The 7,903-nt window shown below is 39.8% G+C and overlaps 1 protein-coding gene across 1 annotated transcript in view; it reads right to left on the reverse strand.

Moving 5' to 3' along the window:
* LOC136855725 (protein turtle homolog A-like) overlaps positions 1-7,903 on the reverse strand; it is a 143,710-nt gene that overhangs the window by 15,232 nt on the left and 120,575 nt on the right. The window lies entirely within an intron of this gene.

The following is a 7,903-nucleotide window of genomic DNA, read 5'->3' on the forward strand; positions in this document are numbered from 1 at the left end:
ATGTATAATATATATATATGTATATATATATATATGTATATTTTTATGTATAATATATATATAAATATATATATATATATATATATATATATATATATATATATATATATATATATATATATATATGAAATAGTTTTTTCATAGTTAACTATCATCATATTCTTCACGTATTATTGTTCTAATAGTTCTCTTGCTCGAGCGATATATTTATTAATAAAACACTTATACACTTTGCAAAAGGTAGCTCAGTCAAACAAGCTGTAAAGTGAATACATTATTATTCTGTTTTCCCGGGTGAATTGTCACATTAAGTTGGATATCGTTACGATAATCATATATTATGACATCCTTTTGATTTATGAGTTTAGCCTGAAGATTCCAATAATGAATCCTTATGAATTGAATAATATCTTCTGTCGAGCATGAATTCTTTTAGGTACGTAATTTTTTGTTGCGATTTGCGTGCTGCAAAATATCATCGATATATCTAAAGACTTTCCGTAAAATTTTACATACATCAGATTTTGTTTGATGGTTGTTCAGCTTAATTAAATTTTTGGTGCTAGAAAACTAGGTAAGCACAATCTCAGTCAGTGTCATAACTTATAATAATACTGATTTTCTGATAGAGAATTGAATTCCCACTTTGAAAAAAGGGCTAAAATAGAGGTGGATGTCACGATTGAATGAATTTGTACCGATCAGTAACCAAATACATTTGTTTCGACATAAAGCAGGCATTGCCGCACTCTCACTTTAACTGCTCAGTCGTCGATGCTGCTTCTGCGCAGAAGAAAGGCTGATTCACATTATACCATCGCGTCACCGACACGTCACGTCACGTCACGTCACCGACACATCACGTCACGTCACCGACACATCACGTCACGTCACGTCACCGTCCCCTTCCCATCAGCTGTGCCTTGTATTCACACTGTCCATCACAATCCCGTTCAGTTTGTGCCCGACCTCAGACACTCCAAGATTTAGCGTTAAGAAACTTGCATTATAAGCACCGTCACGTCACGTCAAAATATTCTTTCCAGGAAAACGTGTCGTGATGTGACGGTGGATGCCGTGTGCTTGATGGTGACGTGACTTGATGGTGTGAACAGGTCCATTTGATTACATATAAGAATTCTCACTGGCAACTTCCTAATTATACGCTTCTTTCACAAACCTGTCACTCTCCATTTTCTCCACATGACAAAACCATATCAAAGAGCTTCGATCCAATTTTTCACCAGCGCTACCGTTATTATCACTTCTTCAGCATATCTCCCTATTCCTCACAGCTTCAGGTATTATTATGCCACACACATACTGCACAAACAAATCATCTCAATAACTTTCATTTGCATTCAGCATTCTCACTTCACTTCTACATGAGAGAGGTGGTTTTTTTTTATTCCATCCTGGCGTCCGTAGTTATTCCAAGACTTTTCCCAATCTTTTGCATAGACTTTGCTACCTTCTAGACAAGATTCAACAATTTCCATTCTTCTGCTACCTGCTTTAAAATTCATTCATCTAAACGTTTGGTTTCCAGCGCCGTCATAGCTGTACCCTTGCTTATATTTACTGTCGACTTCTTTCTCTGGCAAACACCTTCAAATTGTTTACAAGTTTCTGCAGTCTCTCTCTGTTATCACCAGGAAGCACTGTACTTTATGCAGTCAGCAATTTTTAAACATTCCCTTCATGATTTCTTTCCTTACTCCACAACTTTATATCTATACTTTGTCCTCACCCTGACTCCTCTCATCAGCCCAAAAGTGAATATATTAAACAGAGGCACAGGACACCCTTTTCTCAAGCCCTCTTTTACACCAAACGGGCTGCAGTTCTCTCTGCATAGTCTAACACATACTTCGACTCCATAATGAAAACTTTCCATCTTTTTCGTTAGTTATCTTCTGTAACATAGATCCTCAGCAGCCTCTCAATTGCCTCTGCATCGATTTTTCCATGGGCCTTTCACAGGTTCATGTATACAAAATACGGGTTTTCTCCTTACGTTCAAACTTCTTCCATAAATGTTCATAACAAGCTCTTTATTCAAACATCCACTGCCGTTTTACAATTAAAACCAAACCATGCACCTACCCTGGTGTATTAAGAAATGTTATGCCATGCCGCCATGATTCTTAAAGTGTCCTCTATCACTTTTAGTTTTGCACAGTTGAAAACTTAATCTCTCCAATGTCTTAGGAATCTTTCTTTCACTCAGGTATACCTTACAAACCCTGGTCAGTTAATCAATCACATTTGCCATCACATCACACTGTCCAACTACACCATCAGCAGGTGTTTTTCCAGTATTTAACCTTTGTCTTTCTCTCCTAATAGTGTCAATAATTATTTAGTAAGTGAATATGAAAATAAACAGTAATTGGGAAGTCGGAAAATAAAAGCAAAGCAACAGAGTTTTGAAACAGAATTGCATGTGGTAGACTTATGAAAATACACATTCATACGACTGTGGACCCCAACGTCTCACAGTAAAGGGAATGGGGCACCTCTGGTATATGCCAGTACAGCAGTTTACAGCAGTGCAGCCTCAGCAGAACGGGGACAGCGGTGCTTTGCGAGACTCGTAACAAGCAATAACTTCTGAGTAGTAGGCGCTAAGGGCGACAGCGGAAGTTCTCTATTGAAATAGTTTATAGCAGACAGCCAAGCAGGATGACGTTCAGCGCCTGTCCAAATCTCAATTATTGCTTTTGGAAACAAGGGAACTGCACTAAATGTTGTCCTTCATTTTTAGTTGTCTGTAAAAGAAAACTATTGCGCCGGCTTTGTCTGTCCGTCCGCACTTTATTCTGTCCGCCCTCAGATCTTAGAAACCACTGAGGCCAGAGGGCTGTAAATTGGTTTGTTGATCATCCACCCTCCAATCATCAAACATACCAAATTGCAGCCCTGTAGCTTCGGTAGTCTTTATTTTATTTAAGGTTAAAGTTAGCCATAATCGTGCTTTCAGAACTGCCTGTATAAATGGATTATAAAAGCAATCAAAATGTCTGTCCTACAGAAGAACTTTGAAGGCAAAGCGAATCTTGGTGTTCGATACTGAATCTGCCATTATACTCTGCCTTGCAATCGTCCAAGGCAGAGTTACGGGGTTCCTTCGTCTTTTCTCTGGAATTCTTAATTAGTTTCTGTAGACTGTGTTAAGTAATGGCTCTTTTAAACACTATAGGTTCAACGAATTTAGCTCCTACGTTTAAGAAGACGTAGACCTTAGTAGCGTCTGCTCGATGGTTGTGCTTGTAAAAATTAGTGTTAGATTTAGCATTTTCTCGATACCAATACATATATACACATTCCCAGTTAATATATATATACGGTCACTGACGAACTGTGAAAACAGCGTTGGACGGTATGCGAATTTGCTTAAGGCGTCTTCTCCGCCTATTTTAAGTCTTCCTTGTTTTAAGAAGCAAAGTGAAATATACGCCGTCTCTTAATTCTGTTTTAGCAGAGAGCTTGGAAAGCTCCTCTTTCAAATAAATGTTTCGGTAATGTTCCTCCGTGCACTTAACTCATTAAGGTGGTCCCATAACTCAGGGGGATATTTCAGAGAGCAAATTTCATTTTATATAGAATATATCTTTTTCATGCTATGGGGAATTATGAACCCTTTTTGGTTATGATTAACTCTGGTGATTTCGTTACAGATAGTTTCAACTCTCTGGGTGGCTTTATAACTGAATGGGGGGTTAGTGGCGTCAGTGCACCTCACGGGGTGCACTGTAGGCATTACTAAAGGGTCTTTGCAGCGTCCCTTCGGCCCCTAGCTGCAACCCCTGTCATTCCTTTTACTGTTCCTCCATTCATATTATCTTTCTTCTTTCGTAACTTCCACCTTCTCCTAACAATTGATTCATAGTGAAATTGGGAGGTTTCCCTCCTGTTACACCTTTCAAACCTACCTACTTTCAATTTCCTTTCCAGCACTGATTGACCTCATAGGTCCCGTTGCTTAGCCTTTGGCCTAAACTCCATACTCCATTCCATTTCCAGTGCTGCGTGCGACTTCTTTATGTCTTATAAGAAAAGCTAAACAGTGTGGTTTCATAAGGCAATGGCGCGCGCACGACCCAGGTGCGTTCTATTTAAAACCCAAACAATGTGCTCTTTCTTTCCAGGGCTTATTCATTGTCAGGCGCTCTCGTGATTGATTAACACTCCAGAGGAGTGTCGAAACAAAGATATTCACTTATCGAACGCTCACTTGGCTTTTATGAAATCCATAAGCAAGATAAGATTTTTTTTTTATGGTGCGTCTTAGAATTTCTTTTGGTTTTCTGTTAAAGAAAACTGTTGTGCCGGCTTTGTCTGTTTGTCCGTCCTCAGATCTTAACAACTACTGGGGCTAGAGGGCTGCAAATTGGTATGTTGATTATCCACCCTCCAATCGTCAAATTGCAGCCCTCTATACTTGGTGGTTTTTATTTAATTTAAGGTTAAAGTTAATCATAATCGTGCTTCTGGCAACGATATAAGACAGGCCAGTTTAATGGGCCGCGGTTCATACAGCATTATACCGAGGCCACCGAAAGATAGATCTGCTTTCGGTGGCCTTGATTATACGCTGTACGGAAAACTCGATTGCGCCGAGGAAACTTCGGCGCATTTTTGACTTGTCATCTCTCTCCCCTTCTACCCAAGCCTATCTTGAAAATTCTGCATGAGCCCTGGGTGCATGTTTATTTTCCTGAATTTTTCTTGTGCTGATTTCCCTTTCAAAGAAGGTTCTGCGTATCCACCCGCATTCATATTCTACTTCCTAAATTTTCTGTTGCTTAATGGCAGAATAATACCCTAAGGCGCCTCTGCTCATCCAGTGCAACTAATTGTATCTCGGCGCCGCTTACTTTTTCCCTAGAGTTAGCCTATTTCCCATCTCTCTCTGATTCAAAAAACATGGTCTACCTTCCTTTTGTTCACCTCTTTCTTGATTGTGAAACATTATGAACTATGATTTTGATGCAAGGGCTTTACTGATCCACTTCGGGCTAGCCCTAAATTGGAAGACTGCATTATCTGCAAAAATACAAAACTGAGAAAAATGGCAGATGCTCCCTTGCCTTACTACTGATTTTGCAGATACTGCAAATGGGACCCGCTAACTACTCGTGGAAAGCATTGAAGAATCATTCTGAAACTGCAGTAACTTGTGTATTAGTGTTTTACGAGGCCAGTAGGTGCCATATCTCAATTTGGAAAATTTTGCAGACACTGCAATTTTCCATTTTAGGGCAGTTTAGGAAGTAATAGCTAAAAGGGACAGGTTAAGGATACGTGATGTCTGAAAAGTTTGGCTAGAAAACCCAACGCAATCATATCTGTCTGACCCGCTCCCTTCCATACTCTTAAAGAATTGTTATTTTTGCACAGTTCTCTACATGTAGATCGTGAGCATAACTATTACCCTTATCCTGAGATTTCCCCTTTCATAAGAACTTTCCAGGAACCGATCTAATAAGATCCTTCCAAGCATCCTCGGAGATCCATAAATATGAGTTGCGTTTCCATCCTGCTAGCTGTGCTAAGTATGAAATCCTGTTAATCCTACACTCGGAACGCTTCCGCTTCACTTCGAGTCCTTGTTAAAAGTAAGGTTTTATTCCTGTATAACGATTCACATTCTTACTTCTCCTCTCTCTCTCTCAAACCGCAGTGGTAATAAAGGCTACAGCCTCTAGCTTTTTGGTGACTCACTGCGCGGTAAAGTGAAAATGCCTTTATTCCCTTCCCATCTTCGTGGAAGAACAGTGAACCGCCGCTGCTGCTGCTATGAGCTTCGAACGAGAGGGGATGCCCCCTCTAATGCACAAAGGAAACCCGGTAAAGGGGGAACTCAGAAATAAAAGAAAATTAATCTGGGAGAGGACTCGAAAAGGAAGAAAAATAAAAATGGCGGGATTAAAGCCAACAGTTCAAGTAATTAGAATTGAAACTGAGCAGATGCAATAATACAAAATGAGAGGATGGAAGAGCTTAAGCCATCAAAGATAGATTTTTCAAAAAATAAAAGGAGGGGAAAGTTGCAACACCTTTGAATTGCAAGTTTTTTCTTTTTTCTTTTTTGGTTGTTTTCAAATAAAAATACGGGGAAACTCATCACAGATAAAAATGTTCCTTTGCCTATTTTTGTGTATGTGTAATATTTATCCTCTTCACTTTTTCATTCGTTCATCTTTGAAGTAAGAGCCAGCGGATTATGTGGATTGTGTAGGAAATGTTCGGATTACAACCTCGGGAAATTAAAATAAATCTTTCTCTCGTTAGGAAAGAAAATCTCGCTTCGTTAGGTATCATAAGCCTTTTCCTTCGTCCAAATGATTAGGTTTTCTTGTTGCAATTTCGCTGTCCATGTTATTTAGAGGTTTTATTTGATACAGTTCTTATTTCCTTTGATTGTACCTCCTTTCATCTTACTTTTCACCCTCTCCTAACAATTGATTCATAGTGCAACTGCTTTGAGGTTTTCCTCCTGTTACACGTTTCAGACCTTTTACTGTCAATTTCCGTTTCAGCGCTGAATGACCTCATAGGTCCCGGTGCTTGGCCTTTGGCCTAAATTCTGTATTCGATTCAATGTAATTGAATTAATGTAGGTGGGTTTCAAATGTTCTAGAGTGACTTCTTCGAACATCAGACGTTGTAAGATGTTATACAGTTATTCACTGTAGGTATAACCATTTCGTTCGCTTATTTCCTAACATAGCAATATTCCTCAGCGTATAAAAACAGAAGTCGTACCTTATCACTTACCCTTGATGTTTTCAATGCACGTATAATAAACCCACTTTAAAAAAAAAATGAAGAAAAATGGCGTCCTCCACAGACGGTGTTATCTCGGAGTTACAACATTTCGCATTGTTGGAGCCCGGTGATGAACTACAAGGCGAGACCTTTTCCAAGAAAAGTTGTCAGTCTTTTGGAGAGCCTGAAGACTCTCGACGAATGAAAGCCGCGTCGAAGTTACGCATCCTCGACGCCTCAAGATGAAGTGAAGATGCTATGTGCTATTCAGCGAGGAGTAGCAGCCGTGACGTCACTGGAGTGCGCTCTCTTAGGCGCCCTTAACATCGGGAAGCGTAACAGATTTCGTACTGACGATTTCCAAGAGCGTAACATTATCTTCTGTGATAATACACATTTGATTTTCTTGCGTAGTAGCGCGCTTCATTAGAATTAGCTGGTCTGCTGGTATAGTGGTTAAGTGTCGTGGCATGCCACTCAGATGTCGCGGGGGGTTCGCGTCTCCCCCAGGGCGATGAAAAATCACTGGCTCTGTATCATGATCAGTTACTGCTGCAGTGTTGGGGAGTCTGCTGCGGTGGGAGGTTGAAACCAACATTCTTTGGAAGCTTGAATGTCAAGTCAGTGGCCCATTTGGTGGGCTTGTTCCGTGCGAATAGGTTTCATCTACTGAAATATAATAATAATAATAATAGTAATATTGTAAAACCATCGAGGATGTGTAGCATTTCCTACCGCCTTGAAAAACTGGTAGTTACCAGTTTTCAAGTTTCCCTGTTGCGTGCTTAGATGTGCTGAAGGGTATCATTTATTTGCGATGAGAGCGGGTAGTCTTGCAGACAACCCAAGTTGCCAGTAATAAATATTAAAAGAGTGAGAAGTTTCGAGTTTCTCTTTTAAATACTCAATTCCACAGTTGCACCCTCTAATAGATTAGTACTACAACGAGTTATACAAACCGTTTTAGTTTTCTGTAAAAGAAAGCTATAGAGATGGCCATTTCTCTGTCGGGCCGTACTGTTTTTATCCGCCCTCAGATCTTAAAAAACTACTGAGGCTAGAGGGCTGCAAATTGGTATGTTGATCGTCCACCCTCCAATCATCAAACATATCAAATTGCAGCCCTCTA

Source organism: Macrobrachium rosenbergii, chromosome 32, assembly GCF_040412425.1.
Source record: "Macrobrachium rosenbergii isolate ZJJX-2024 chromosome 32, ASM4041242v1, whole genome shotgun sequence".
In the NCBI taxonomy this organism is placed as follows: domain Eukaryota; kingdom Metazoa; phylum Arthropoda; class Malacostraca; order Decapoda; family Palaemonidae; genus Macrobrachium; species Macrobrachium rosenbergii.